This window comes from Podarcis pityusensis, assembly GCF_964106645.2.
Source record: "Podarcis pityusensis genome assembly, chromosome: 8".
NCBI lineage: Eukaryota > Metazoa > Chordata > Lepidosauria > Squamata > Lacertidae > Podarcis > Podarcis pityusensis.
In genome coordinates, this window is record NC_138033.1 from 31,422,131 (window position 1) to 31,436,215 (window position 14,085).

The 14,085-nt window shown below is 44.9% G+C and overlaps 1 protein-coding gene across 1 annotated transcript in view; it reads right to left on the reverse strand.

Annotated features, from left to right (window-relative positions):
- ADGRB2 (adhesion G protein-coupled receptor B2) overlaps positions 1-14,085 on the reverse strand; it is a 238,809-nt gene that overhangs the window by 191,338 nt on the left and 33,386 nt on the right. The window lies entirely within an intron of this gene.

The window sequence follows — 14,085 nt, forward strand, 5'->3', positions numbered from 1 at the left end:
CTGGTCTCCTCCAACAAGTTTTCTTTCTCTGAGCAGTCTAATTTAGGGAGAAGAGTTGTCACTATCATTAAACAAGTGGGAGGCATAAATCCATGGTGATCTACCAGAGCTCCCATAGAAATCTGCTAGTAGATATGGATCTACCTTCTTCTCACCCTTACAACACGGGCTTGCAAGCAGGAAGGGTCTACAGATGGGGAAAAATATTTTAGACACCAAAATCAGTGTTTAGGCACCTACCCAGAACAGATCTGGAAGAGGATAATCGTAACAATACAGTATGATTGCATCTTACCTACATTTAACTTGCGTGATTTCAACCTTTCGCAGTTGAAGTCTGTCCAGTTGAAATGGTGCAAATTAAATGCCCACAGCATTTTCCTGGCATGAAAAGAGCTTCTAATAACCAAGGCAGAGAAGGCAGAAAGAGCTTTTAAGCTCTCTGCCTTGCTTAGTGGGCAAGGCCTGTTCAGTGCAATGGCTCCAGATGCTCACAAGGGAGAGGTTCAAGTCTGTATATGCAGAAACCTTGGAACCAAACTGCTGTGTAAGATGCGACCATACTGAGTGTAATATGCCATTCTGAAATTAGTGTCCTTTTTAAAAAATAGCATGGCAAATAAAAGCCTGCAGGAGCTCAATGACAACCATTTCTTTCATTATTATTTTTCGTTTGTTTCTCTTGGTTGTAATTATGCTTATGCAAAAGCACTTATATGAACTGCAGGCTTGCAAGAATGGGAGGCTAGTGGCTAGTTTCTGCAAGCGAGAGGGACAAAGTAGGTTTATACACATGCTCATAGATAAAATCTGTACTCAAATCCACCACTGGCTGTGGTTGCCTGATTCTTATGTACACTACTCCATTTCTGTGAATTGCTTTGCAAACTGACTGGAGGAGGAGTGGTATTGGGAGGTCCAGGGTCTCCCACCTGGCCCCAATCAGGGGAGGGACAGTATATCTGAAATAGCAAGTTGCAGGATGGCAGTAGTTGCTTTGCATCGAGAAGGTCCCAGGTTCAATCCCAGGCATCTCCAGGTAAGAATGTCCCTGCCTGAAATTTTGGTGAGCCACTGCCAGTCAGTGTGGACACTACTGAACTAGGCAGACCCAGGATTTCAGGCTTCCTCCTCTGTGTCTGGAATATCTTTTGCTCTTTGCTCTCAGCCAGATCATGGTTGACTAGGTGAAGCTCAGGTTGCCTTGATCCCCTCAAACAAGTGGCAAAGCCTGATAGATTGAACTGGTAAGAAACTGAGAAGGGTCTCCTTCTCGACACACACACATCCTGCTCTCTCAGCATCCCCCCCCCCCACCATGCACACTATGACATATCTGCTCCTGGCAGTTCTGTGCGCATACAAACCCCACTGGAGCCCTCCGATTTTTCCCTCTCTCCATTTGTCATCTTTTATTACCACTGTCATTTATGTCCCTTTCTTCTTCTTCCGCTCATCCTTTCCCCCCATGGATCACTTCAGAGACAACAGGTTGCCTGCAAGGAGCCAGGAGCTACCAGGGGAGAGAGGCAGGCGGCAACAGCAACAGCCCCAACAAAGCCCCACTCTCCATCTCTGCCAGGCACACACATGGCCTCGGGGGGCCTTGCAACGCTGGCTGTTCCTTCTCACCCCCACCTCCTCTGGTGCCCATCTTCTTTGATACCTGGCCCTCAAAAGGAACTGACAGCACAAAGGCAGCAGCCTCTCGCCACCTTCGGAGATTACCAATTTCAGCTTGTAATGAGGCCTCCTGATCTCCCCTTCAGTTTCATTCTGGCTCTCCTGGAATTTTTCCTGAACTTGGCATCTCAGGACGAGGAGCCTGAGTGACCACAGAAGACTGGATGATGGGTAAGGTGGCACTTGCATTAATGCAGGACAACTGCATGGCATGCCTGGGGTGCTGACTCTTGCTGGATGAGGGTCCAGCTCTTTTGTCCTCTCTGATTCTCTGGTGTGCCCATAGTGGAATCCAACTGGCTGCCCCACTAGGCCCTTTAATGGCAGAATTGGTGGCAGGGCAGGAAAAAAGGCAAGGATGCCCACGGTATTCTCGTTCTCTGGGCCTCCTATTATGCACCCAATGGAGTCACCACCCCCAGTTTGCCTTCAATGGCTAAAGCAACAGAACCCTTATCTGCAAGGGCAAGGAAAAACATTTCTCTCTTTGTGATGGAAAATCAGCCTGGCTGGAGCAAGCAGCTAATGTGTGTCGGGCAGCCGCTAAAACTTCTAACAGGGATATATAGCACATCATTTAAGGTGGCTTTTTTAAAATGCTGAAATGGGAGAAAGCAGCTGCTATCTGTACAAACAAAATTAGGGCAAGGGAGGAAAGTCATTTTGTAAAGAGAAATCAGGTGATGCAGGCGGAGATGAATAGCTGGCACATGAATAAACGCAATCTACATAGAAACAGATAAAAATTCAATTTCTCAGCACACACATTTCCTGTCTGGCTCTCTCTCCCTCTCTCTGTCTCTGGGCCTCGTTGCATTTACACTCCACCTTGCTATGCTGCTTTCAAAGCTTCCAGCTGGAACGTGGGAGGCTGGAACAGAGATTCAATTCAGACCTGAACATGCTGCAAAATTAGCTTGGATAATGTCACCCCCTCCCCTTGCCCCCACCACTCACAACTCCTTGGAATTAGGTTTGCTGTATAACGTACTACAATACAGAACATGCTCTCTCACACATGCACACACTTGTCCAAACTGCAGGTGTCTGAAACGTCTAATTATTGAAATCTGTACAGCCTCAGGCTGGCATCATCTAATGTAAATAAAACGCTCCCTTTTATCAATATCAGAACACCCAGTTATCTGCATGTTTAGATGGATACTGCAGGGCCTCTCTGCTGAGAGACCACCAACTTTCCACCCTCTCCCAAATTACTTCCCTGCTGCTCACTACATGATCTGTTTAAAAAAGAATTAGTGCCTAATCTTGCTTTTTTTTCCTTCTCCCCTTTCCTTTTGTGCCATGCCTCTTTGATTGTGAGTCTGAAGACAGGGACTGTCTTCTCAGTGATATTTGGCATTTAGAGAGGGGCCTTAGCTCAGTGATAGAGCGTCTGCTTTGCACACAGGATAGGCTGCAAAAATTCTTCTCAAAGGTGCCTGATGTTGCTTCGATGGCAGAAAATACTATGGAGATAGAATTAAAGCACCAGAAAAAAACCTGAAAGGATGATGGTGAAAATTACTGAACTGCAGTTGAGATCAAGGACCAGGAGAATTGAGATTACTGTCAGGATATTCGCCTAAGGATAGTGAAAGATGGTCGGGGGGGGGGGGGTTATGCTCTCCTTTCTGGTGGCATGGATTAACAGCACTGTCCTGAGCCACAACATTCTGAGGTAGATATAGAGCAGGTCACAGGGTTAGGAATGGGTCCACTAGGCACCAGACCTTCTAGAGACATTGTTGTTGTTGTTGTTTTCATTGATAAAGTACTTCCTACAAAGCATCTCATGCCTTTGCTATACACTTTTCAATACCTGCTCATTTAGGCAAGCCTATCCAGGCATGTAGACGTTGATGTGTTTTAATCTTTTCTTGTTAACTTTAAATGTCTTTTAAATGCTATTCATTACTTGTTGTTTTCTATTGATGAGTTTTAATATTTCTTGTAAACCACCTAGAGGTTTTATTACAATCAAGCATCACAGAAATTTTGTTAAACGAATATGAAACTGACTTGAAATGAAAATAAAGCATTCAGGCATCCCCGCTGGTCTCCATCAAAAGACATAGCCAGCCACTTTAGCAGGTCCAGGATGGATGTCATGAATATGATGGTGCTGAGACAATTGCACCCATATTCGTAGTGTGCAAAGAAGGCTGCTTATGTATATGGTTTCCTGTTGCTGGAGCGCTTAGGGTGGATTGGAGCAGGATGTTATACTTCATAAAGCATTTTAGAAGTTAGAAAAGGAAGTTAGTTGTTCTGGGCCCCCACCCACCCACTTACCACCAGAAAAATGAGAAAGAACAAATGTTTGCTCATTCTGAAACATACCTGAACACTCCCCTTTCTAAAAATAATTCCTTTCCCCACCGGCTCACTGCACAAGAGAGACTAAGGGTGAGATTAAGTTATGCAGCTAAGGTAGGTCAGACATCACCTCCCCTTTTGAATTTGCTGTTCAGTTATGTCATGCAAATCAAATAAATTAAATATAAATAGAAGTCTAATAACCAGTGTCAGAAAGAGAAAACCTTGTTCATCACAAAACAGACAATGCAGAAGTAACATGTTTGGATCAGGAATAGTGAACAGAAATGGCACAGCGGGTGATAGGAGATTCTGGACCACAGCTCAAAAGGGAAAGCTCTTGGCACTAGCACAGCTGCTAAGGAGATTCAGGGGAGCCTAAGTGAAGAAAAGAGCCTCTCCCCCTGCAATGAACATGCAATGGCACCTGATTAAATGTGCTGGGAATTCTTGATCCTAATGGAGCCTGGGCACAGGAAACTGCCTTATACTGACTCTGAGCACTGGCCCATCTGCTGCAGTGCTGCCTGCACTGACTGGCAGCAGCCCTCCAGTGTTTCAGGCAAGAGGCATTCCCAGCCCTCTGTAGAGACTGAACCCAGAGACTGAACCCTGCCTTCTGGGTACAAGGCAGGTGCTCTGCCACTGTGATCTGGCGTTGGTCACTGTTAAGGTCAGCTTGATATGCGTTCCTCATACCATCGTTAGAATCCTGCCCATGCCCTCCAGCATTCTGTTTCCAGGAACAGGGCATGAAAATGAGCTTCTAGAATTCAGTTATATGCCAACTCTGAGCATGGATCTTTCTTTCTTTTTAAAATGATGTTTATTGAGAATTTTAAAGTTACAAAGAAGAAAGAAAGAAAAGACAAGAGAAGGAGAAAAAGAGAGAAAGAAGTAAATAAACATAACAATTAAACAATACAGATCAATAAAAACCAAAGTCAAAAAAATATATAACAAAACACACAATGCATCTAAATCAAAAAAACAAAAATAAACAATTAAAAAAACACAAGTCTAATATTCCCAAATCCTTAACTTTCATTAACTTATTTCAACGACCTCCTCACACCTCCCTTTTTTGTATTCTAGTTGTTAATTATCTCAGCAAATCCTTTCCATCTTTCACAATATTCTGTCATTTAAATTACCTTAATCTATTTTAACCTTATCTTACCCTAAAGAACCTTAAAACTTAAAACTTAAATCTTATATATACCAAATTCTTTTAACCATAACATATTCTTACATAATTCTTTTTGACATTTCTGCTAAAGCCAAATAATTTCATTCCAACATTTTTCTAATACTCATTAATTTTACAATACTTTTCTAAATGAATTTTGAAACTTTCTTCCAATCTTCATCCATCGTCTCTTCTTCCTGGTCTCGGGTTTTGTCAGTCCTTTCTCGTCCATCTAATCCATCAACCTGGTGCTCTTATGTCTGAGGCTCTTAAGTCTTTTCCATGTCCTTTCTGCAGGTCTTCTTCTTGTTTATACCTGCCCTTTACTTTGTCTTTTGTTGATCTTTTTCTTATTTTCTTTCCTTTCTCATTGGGGGGTAGGTCTCGGGAGGACTCCAATCCAAAAGTATCTCCATCTCTCCTCAGCAGGTCAGCCCATTCCCCACAGTCCCATTCCCCACAGTCAACACTGTAATCCAGAAAGTATTTAAAAGCATGTTTCAAAGTCTTTCCAAAATTAAGAGCCCTCACAACTCCAGACCCCCCCTGGTCCACTCCAGATTCAAACTTCAAAAACAGCGGCTTATACTCCTGCAAGGCCTCGGATCTCTCCATTTGTGTTATTTGAGGTTCAACAGCAACCTCCTCCATTTTCTTCTGCACTTGCGCTTGCCCTATCAAAACAGATTCCTGGGCTGGTTCCTGAATGGTTTCTATATGGGTATTCGCCGTTTGTCCAAAGTTTTTAACTGCAACAATCATCAAATCCATCTTCTCATGCATCTGCTCCAGCAAAGCACTTGTCTTGCAAAAAGCAAGAACCAAGACTTCTTGTAAACACATTTTTTCCCCCAAGGTTAGAGTCTGGTCTCACGATCCTAATCATACAGCTGTGAGGTCCCCAGATCAGCTCCGGCAACAAATTAACAAGCTCCCTCTAGAGGAGACAATTTCTATTTGTATCCATCTTTTAAAAGCAGGACCAACAAAGAAAAATTACTTTCACTTTTCAAATACTTTGTTTCTTTTGATTGCAAGAAGCAACATTGGAGTCAATTTATTTCTTTTTCTTTTCTTTTTCTTTTTTACTATCTGTCAAAAGACGTTCCATTCACAGTCGATGAACTTCCCCATAAATTTCTGTCTCTAACAACCCGTTCCCAGGTTTGAGACGGTGGAAAATTTATCTTTCTTTACTCTCTCTCCTGCAGGCTTAAACAGTCAAAAATCCCCCTCTTTTCTCCTGCTTCCAAGAGGGGTTTTGGTGGTGATAAATGAAGGAAATTTAGAACTTTATATACGACTTTCCAGACTATAGCTTACAAAGTTTTTGCTTTACAAAAAACGGGAGGCGGACTTCCTGTTTAGAACCTTCCCGTTTTGGTGCCAAATTAAAATATTTCTTAATACTTAATCCAATTTTCCGTTCTACTCACGGGTACTTGTTTAGAGTTCAATTGTCCACAGGAAAAGGTCAGTGCTCTCCGGCAACGGCTGTGCGGCTTCACTCCGTAAAAGTAGCTGTTGATTCAAAACACCGCGCCACTCACCCCATGTCACTTCGGACCCCCGAAAAAGGGTTTCCCTGCGAGTAGGGGAGGCGCTCCTGGTGTCAGCCGAATCCCACGTTCCCAGGCTTCCTCCGCCTGGGATTTTTAAAGGGTCTCCGCCTTCGCCGCGGCGGCAAGACCCGATTTTCACGGAGCGGGTTCCTCTCGGTCAGAGGAACTCCGCCATTGCCGATGGCGCTGTCCCGGAAGTCCTCTGAGCATGGCTCTTTCATTTAGCTATCATAGCAAAGAACTACTGGTGAATCAATCCTTTTCTAAATCACCTAAACACGAAGAGTATCACTTAATTTTGCAGCCGTGAGCAAGCTTAGGGTGAAGGGAAGAAAACAAACAAACAAACCTTCATTTTGACTGCCCTAAATAAGCCACCAGGATCATAATTGGTATACCCCAAATTTCAGTATTATGAAACTGGGGGCTGGAGTCCCTCCTATGCAGTCTGAAATGAGATCATCAATGACATGCTCACAAAATGTAAGCTGTGTGTATTTAAAACACACCCACCCCAAGAATCCTGGGAACTTTAGTTTTCTTAAGGGTGCTAGGAACTGCAGATCTGTGAGGGGTAGACTACAATTCCCAGGATTCTTTGGGGGGAAGGAAATGTGCTTTTAATTGATGGTGTATAATGACAACTGAAAATCCAGGTTTTGCAGAATTTATCAACTGCTCCCATGAATGATCTAATATATTCTCCTTCCAAACGAAAAATGGTGGGAAGTCAGTGCTGTAAGTAAGTGTCAGAGTCTTGAATTGTCAGTTATTTTCAGAATATTACAACTGAAGCAGTGAAAAAAGAAAACTGAGATATACCAAGTCAGGCAATTGGTCCATCTCTTCTTCTTCTTCTTCTTTCTTATTCTCCCTCTTCTTTGGCGATCACTAGTCGCCAAGTAAGATTGTCTTCCATAAACACGGTTTTAACAATGAATCCAGAAGTGACTGTGGAGGGCAATTCTGGATCCACACGTCCATCTAGCTCAGTGTTGGCCACACTGACTGACTTCCAGAATTTCAAACAGAATTTCAAACATTCCTACCTGGAAATGCTGCTGGGGATTGAACTGGAGACCTTCAGCATGCAAAGCTGATGTTCTCTCACTGAGCCCTGATTCAAAGGGGAAGAAAAACCCCTTATACCCAGACAGACTTCATTGGTCCATCTAATTCAGCCTATAATGATAAATAACACAGAAATAGAATTCAGATCCAGTGTGTGCAACTCTCCAGTCTACTTTGGTGGCTATGATTATGTAATCCTGATCATGCGATGCAAGCATGCAAGAAGGTGGTGGAATCTATGAGAATCATGGGACAGGGTTTGTGCGTGTGATGGCCTGGGAATCTGATTCAGAGGCTGAACCTGAGGAATCCCAGCCTGCACAGGAGTCCCTGCCTCCAGGGCCGGCTGAGCTGGGGCAGGGGCTTGAACCTGAAGGGCCCTCACCTGTGCCGGATCCTCAGGAGCAGACACCAGCTGAATCTGCTCTGGCTCCGGAGGTGATCGAGGACCCATTGCCTGCAGGTGCTCCTCTCCCAGCCCTGTCAGGGGAAGGTGAGGTTGCCTCTGGGTCCAGTAACCCTCCAGCCTCTCCTGAGCTGCAGAGGCTCAGGGTGGAGAGGCAGAGGGAACTAAGTTCGCGCAGGAGGAGTGCTCCTCTCCAGGCCAGGAGAGGCGAGTCACCTGTGGACCGAGGCCGCCCTATGCCTCAGAGGAGATAAAGGCCAGCCCACCCAGTCCCAGGTTGCAGGAGCAACATCATTGGTAACCTGTTCCTGCCAGGACCCTGTCCTGCTCTCCCAGAGTTCCTGACCACGCCCGGCTCCTTGCCTTGAACCCCACTTCGCCCTTGACGGACAGCCTCCATACCCTCGACCTAGGACCAGACCTAGGACCGGACTCAGACTACGCCGCACGGTACCCCCCCCCCGGGACCAGCACAGTGTGTCTCCCTGCTTAAACAAATTCTGACCCAAAACTTCCTTCCCTCCTTCCACGGACAGCTCCCTTGTGCTGTGTCTTGGGGATGCAGGGCTGCAAGTGATGTGTTTGCTGCTAAGTGCGCATTGCATTCACCATCATGCTAGAGGAAACAGCAGGTGCACCCTGTGATTGACTTCCCTTTCCAGGGTCTGTTATTAAAAATGTATAGAATTACTCATGCACACGCAAAAAACCCCCATAAAATCTTACAAAAGCGCCTGCTTACACACAAGGTCTTTTGTGAACACATTTCTTAAAATCACATCATTTGTCAGTCACTTCCCAACTGTTAGTGATTCATTCCTGTTTACAGTCTTCTTCTTATTGGCATTTTTGCGCCTTGTTTCTAGGACACAAGCAAAACGGCTTTGTTATCTCACTCGTATTCCATCATGTCCTCGGATTTTCCTTGTCTCTCGTCGTCACTCCCCCCTCACACACAAAATTGTGTGTGTTGTGGGGGGGAGAGATCTTCTCACAGATTGCCTTAACCCACTTTTCATCCCTTCAGAAATTGCCACCGAGATTCAACGTCATTTTGCAATCAGGCAGGCCCAAAGGGGTTACGAGGGGGTTCGGCAGAGTGAAAGCATGGAAAGGCTTAACAATTTGGCTGGTCTTATTGAAACCTCTCTTTACTTCACTTCCAAATTCCTTTGCTGTTTCTCTGAGGCAGGAGCTTTCTGGCTTCTCCAGCCGTGGAACCCCAAAGGGACATCCAGATTTGGTGGGAGACAGAAAGCTGCTTTATACCAGGGCCTATACCCAACGGAGGGACACGGGTGGCGCTGTGGGTTAAACCACAGAGCCTAGGACTTGCCGATCAGAAGGTAGACGGTTCGAATCCCCGCGATGAGGTGAGCTCCCATTGCTCGGTCCCTGCTCCTGCCAACCTAGCAGTTTGAAAGCACGTCAAAGTGCAAGTAGATAAATAGGAACCGCTCTGGCGGGAAGGTAAACGGCGTTTCCGTGCGCTGCTCTGGTTTGCCAGAAGCGGCTTAGTCATGCTGGCCACATGACCTGGAAGCTGTACGCCGGCTCCCTCGGCCAATAAAGCGAGATGAGTGCTGCAACCCCAGAGTCGGTCACGACTGGACCTAATGGTCAGGGGTCCCTTTACCTTTATACCCATCAGAGGCCAGAGCTCTGAGACTGTGCCCATTTCCCACCTGAGATTTAGCCATTGATTCAATTAATGGAGCGAATGCTGTAGTCATTCACAAGAACACAGCAAGATCTCTCTCCCAAAGTTCAACGAGAGGTGGCTTTGGCCTGCAGCCGCAGCATGAAGAATTGTTTGTCTGAATCTGCTCTTGGCATCTAATAATCCCAAATTACATGTGACCAGTGTTTCTTTTCTATAAAAATAGGTGTTGGTACTCACCAGGAAGTTGTTACACTAAGTGCCACACATTTTAGCAACAACAAAAAAGAGGTGTCGGTCCCAGCCAGATGGGCGGGATATAAATAATAAATTATTATTATTATTATTATTATTATTATTATTATTATTATTAGGTACTCCCTGAAAAGAAAGCACGGCATGTGACTCTGATCACATGTTCCTGAGCTTGAAGTGTTCATGGAATGAATGCTAGGCAGCCCGTGGACATCTGCAAGATGGATGAGTCCTCCTGAAATATTATTAGTAACAAAACATTTGTGGAAGTATAAACATGTTGGATTAATTGGGCTTGTTTGCTTATTTCTTCCTGGGACTAAGAGGGCTGATTCATGCATCGTGTTCCTTCCAGCTCCTGACAGTGAAACCATTTCAGCTCTTAATACATCGCCTCCTCTCCCCCACTACCCCCACCATGCTTTGCTGGAACAGGCGAATGCTTTGCCAAGTCAACAAGATGAATGGCCGAGAGTGATCAAGCCTGATTGGGTCAACAGCTTCGCATTCAAAAACATCGGTCACATTACTGAAATGCTGGAGCCCTGGAGCAAATCTTGCTCTCGCTGATGCTCTTTCCCCTTTGCAAAATTCTCACCTTGGCTTGGCAGTTGCGTTGCTATGCTCATGGCTCCCCTGCTTCTTCTTCCAGATTTCTCTGGACAGAAATGTCACAGCTACAACCAAGGTTGTGCCATATAAAGTTTGCTTGGAATGACTCAATATATGAGGTTTGAGGAGGTCTAATATCTATTATGTGTTTACATGGCATGTTTATTCCCTCACCTACTGATTAAGTTCTTGAGGAGGCTTATTACAATGCATTTGAAAATACAATAATTAGACAAGAGTTACAAGGGCATGTTAAACCACTCTGGAGGGACTCCTTTGCCTGCAAATTTTATCCACTTATTTTTACCTTCCCAATTAGAATCAGTGGGGGTGAGAAAGGGCTTCAGATTTAGCAGATCAGATTTAGAGCACAATAATGAATCAGAAGAACACAGAGCAGATTCAAAGCAGATCAGGCTACTTCAAGACACAAAATATATATGAACACAGCACATATAGTTTGCAAACTCCTAATATATAGCCATAATGATGAACAGCCTTATCCTCCTAGAATTTGTCTAACCGTCTTTTAAAGCCATCTAAGCTGCTGACCACCATCACATCTTGTGACAGTGAATACCATAGGTTAACTATGCATTGTGTAAAGAATTCCTTCCTCTTGTCTGTCCTTTATCTTCAGGCTTTTGAATGAGCCCACTGAGTTCCAGCAGTATAAGAGAAGGAGAAAATCCATTTCCCACACATCCTGAATAATGTTATAAAGTTCTGCCATACACCCCTCTGTCAAGTGTACCGCAGGTCTTGCGGGTAACAGCACTGGGTGTTTTCTTAGCTATTCTGGCTGTGAAAAGACCTCCCCTCCATGAGCTTTCCCTAATCCACTTTTGAAGCCCTCAGAGTAGGTGCCTTCATGCCATCCTGTGGCAGTGAATTCCATATGCTGATTATGGAGTCATCTGCTGGTGAACATTACATATGGGTCATTTCCCTTTATATGTAACAACAACGAAGTTCAGATGGGTTATCCACTACAGACTTGTTTAAAATCAGCAGGAGCTCTTGATTTCTGACTGCTTTTCAGCAAGATGTTAGAGTCTGACCCCTTCCCCAGGCATAAAGAGGGTTCTTGGGAAAGGGCTTATGTCAATACTCTGAAAATTACACGTTCCACCACATTGCCCAGTAATTGCATCTCCAAAAAAAAGTAATTATGGCTACCGTGTAACTTGCACACAGTGGGCTTTGGAAGACAATGCATTATTTATTTATTTATCCCTCTTCTAATGATGTAACTGGCCTGGAAGCTTCTCCCCCTGATGCCCTCTTCATGGCAATTAACCTGTGATTAAATGGGCAGACATGACCATGGAGGGAAATCTTTCTAGTGCATGCCATTTCTCCCCATCCCTCCCTCCCATGAACACTGTGCCCCTCATTTTTTTCTCTTGAGATACAGTTTGGGATCCATTGATGCATGAATGAGGAGAAGAAGCAGAGTTACAATTACACAAATGCTTTTTTAAAAGGAAAAGGAGGGGGAAAACCTTAGCAATGTATTGGAACATAGGAATCTGTCTTATACTAGGTGAGACCATTGCTCCATCTAGATGAGTTCTAAGATATAGCCCTTTCCCTTTATGCAAAATAATTTCTTTTATGCAAAATAAGTGACTATTTAGCAAATGTATGTGATTTATACATGGAACGGAACTCACAGCCACAAGCAATCAAAAAGTACAAACTGACCAGGGAAGGAGGGTAGCAAGGACTGCCCCATCTCTCTCTCTCTCTCTCTCTCTCTCTCTTCTCTCTCTCTCTCTGTGTGTGTGTGTGTGTGTGTGTGTATGTGTGTGTTGCTGTGGCATCAGTTTCAGAAGAGTGGGGAGGGGATAAGCCTTTCACACACATATTACAGAGCGAGAGAGAGAGAGAGAGAGAGAGCGCTTCAAGCAGTTTTTAAAAAGCTGAACAGCAGTAGCTGTAGTTCAGTGAATATGTGGGGTATTCAAAAAACATGCATGGACATAAATGTGCACATGGGGAGTGGGATGAATGCCATCCCAGCTCCATATCCCTCCAAGTTGATCAAAGGTCTGAAAGCCAAGCCTTATGAGAAATGGTTGAGAGAGTTGAGTATGTTTAGCCTGGAGAAGAGGAGACTGCGGGGTGATATGAGAACCATATTCAAATCTCTGTTTTCAGAACCCCCTGCTTCTCCAGAAGAATGCTATTATAATCCCCCTTCTAACCTTCCTGTTCAATTCAGGAAGTCCAGGCATAGAGGGGATGTTAGGGCTGAGGTGGTGCTCTGGATGCCCACACATATTGTCTGAACATACACAGAGGGTTATAAGTGATGAAATCTCCTTGATGGTCAGCTTCCCCTCCCCAAACCCACCAATAACCACCGGGCTCCGAGGTCAGACCTGCTCTCCACTCTGCTCCTGAACAAGAAAGCTCTTCCATCATGACCCAACAAGGTTCCAGAGTTTTTGATTTCAAGAGCTGGCAACCATCCCTGAGAGCTTTGCCACATACCTCTGCCTGTACCATGCCAAGTAGGGAGTGGGGGGCAGTAGCTCAGTGCTAGAGCATTTGTTTTGCATGCAGATGATCCCAGGTTCAATCCCTGGAATCTACAGGTAGGACAGGAATAGACCCCTACGTAAAATCATGGGGAGCTGCTGCCAGTCAGTCAGACAATATTGAGCTAGAAAGACCAATGCTATGGCTCAGCATAAGGAAGCTTCCCCTGTTTCAACCTTAGATTGCCTACTGCCACACTGGTGCTACGTACGGCTTCTAGCGAGCTCTACAGTTGCCTCTATGGCCCTGTCTAGACGTTTCTGAAGCCAGAGCAGATACAATCCTGATCTCTCCCTACATAGCCTGATGCTGACCTAATCAGCCCCAAAGCCCCTCTGAGATGCTCCTCACTTCAAATATCTAAAGGGCTGTCACATGGAAGATGGAGCAAGCTTGTTTTGTCCTTCTCCAAATGATAGTACCCAAACCAAAGAATTCAAACAACAAGAAACAAGATTCTGACTTTCTGGTGGCAATAGATGCTCAACAATGCAATGGACTCTTTCAGAAGGTGGTGGACTCTTCTTCATAGGAGGTTTTTAGGCAGAGGAGGGATGGTCACCGGTCAGGGATTCTTAGCTGCAATTCCTGCATGGCAGGAGATCAGAGGACCCTTGGGGTCTCTTCCAACTCTACAGTTCTACCATAGTCCATGTCTGGCCACCTCTCTCTCTACATGCCTCCACAACCACTTGCTAGTGTCAAAAACTCAACCTGTTTAGGCTGCTTACTGGAGCTGGCAAAACTTTGCTTCAGAGCAGCAGGGTCACCGAAATGAGAC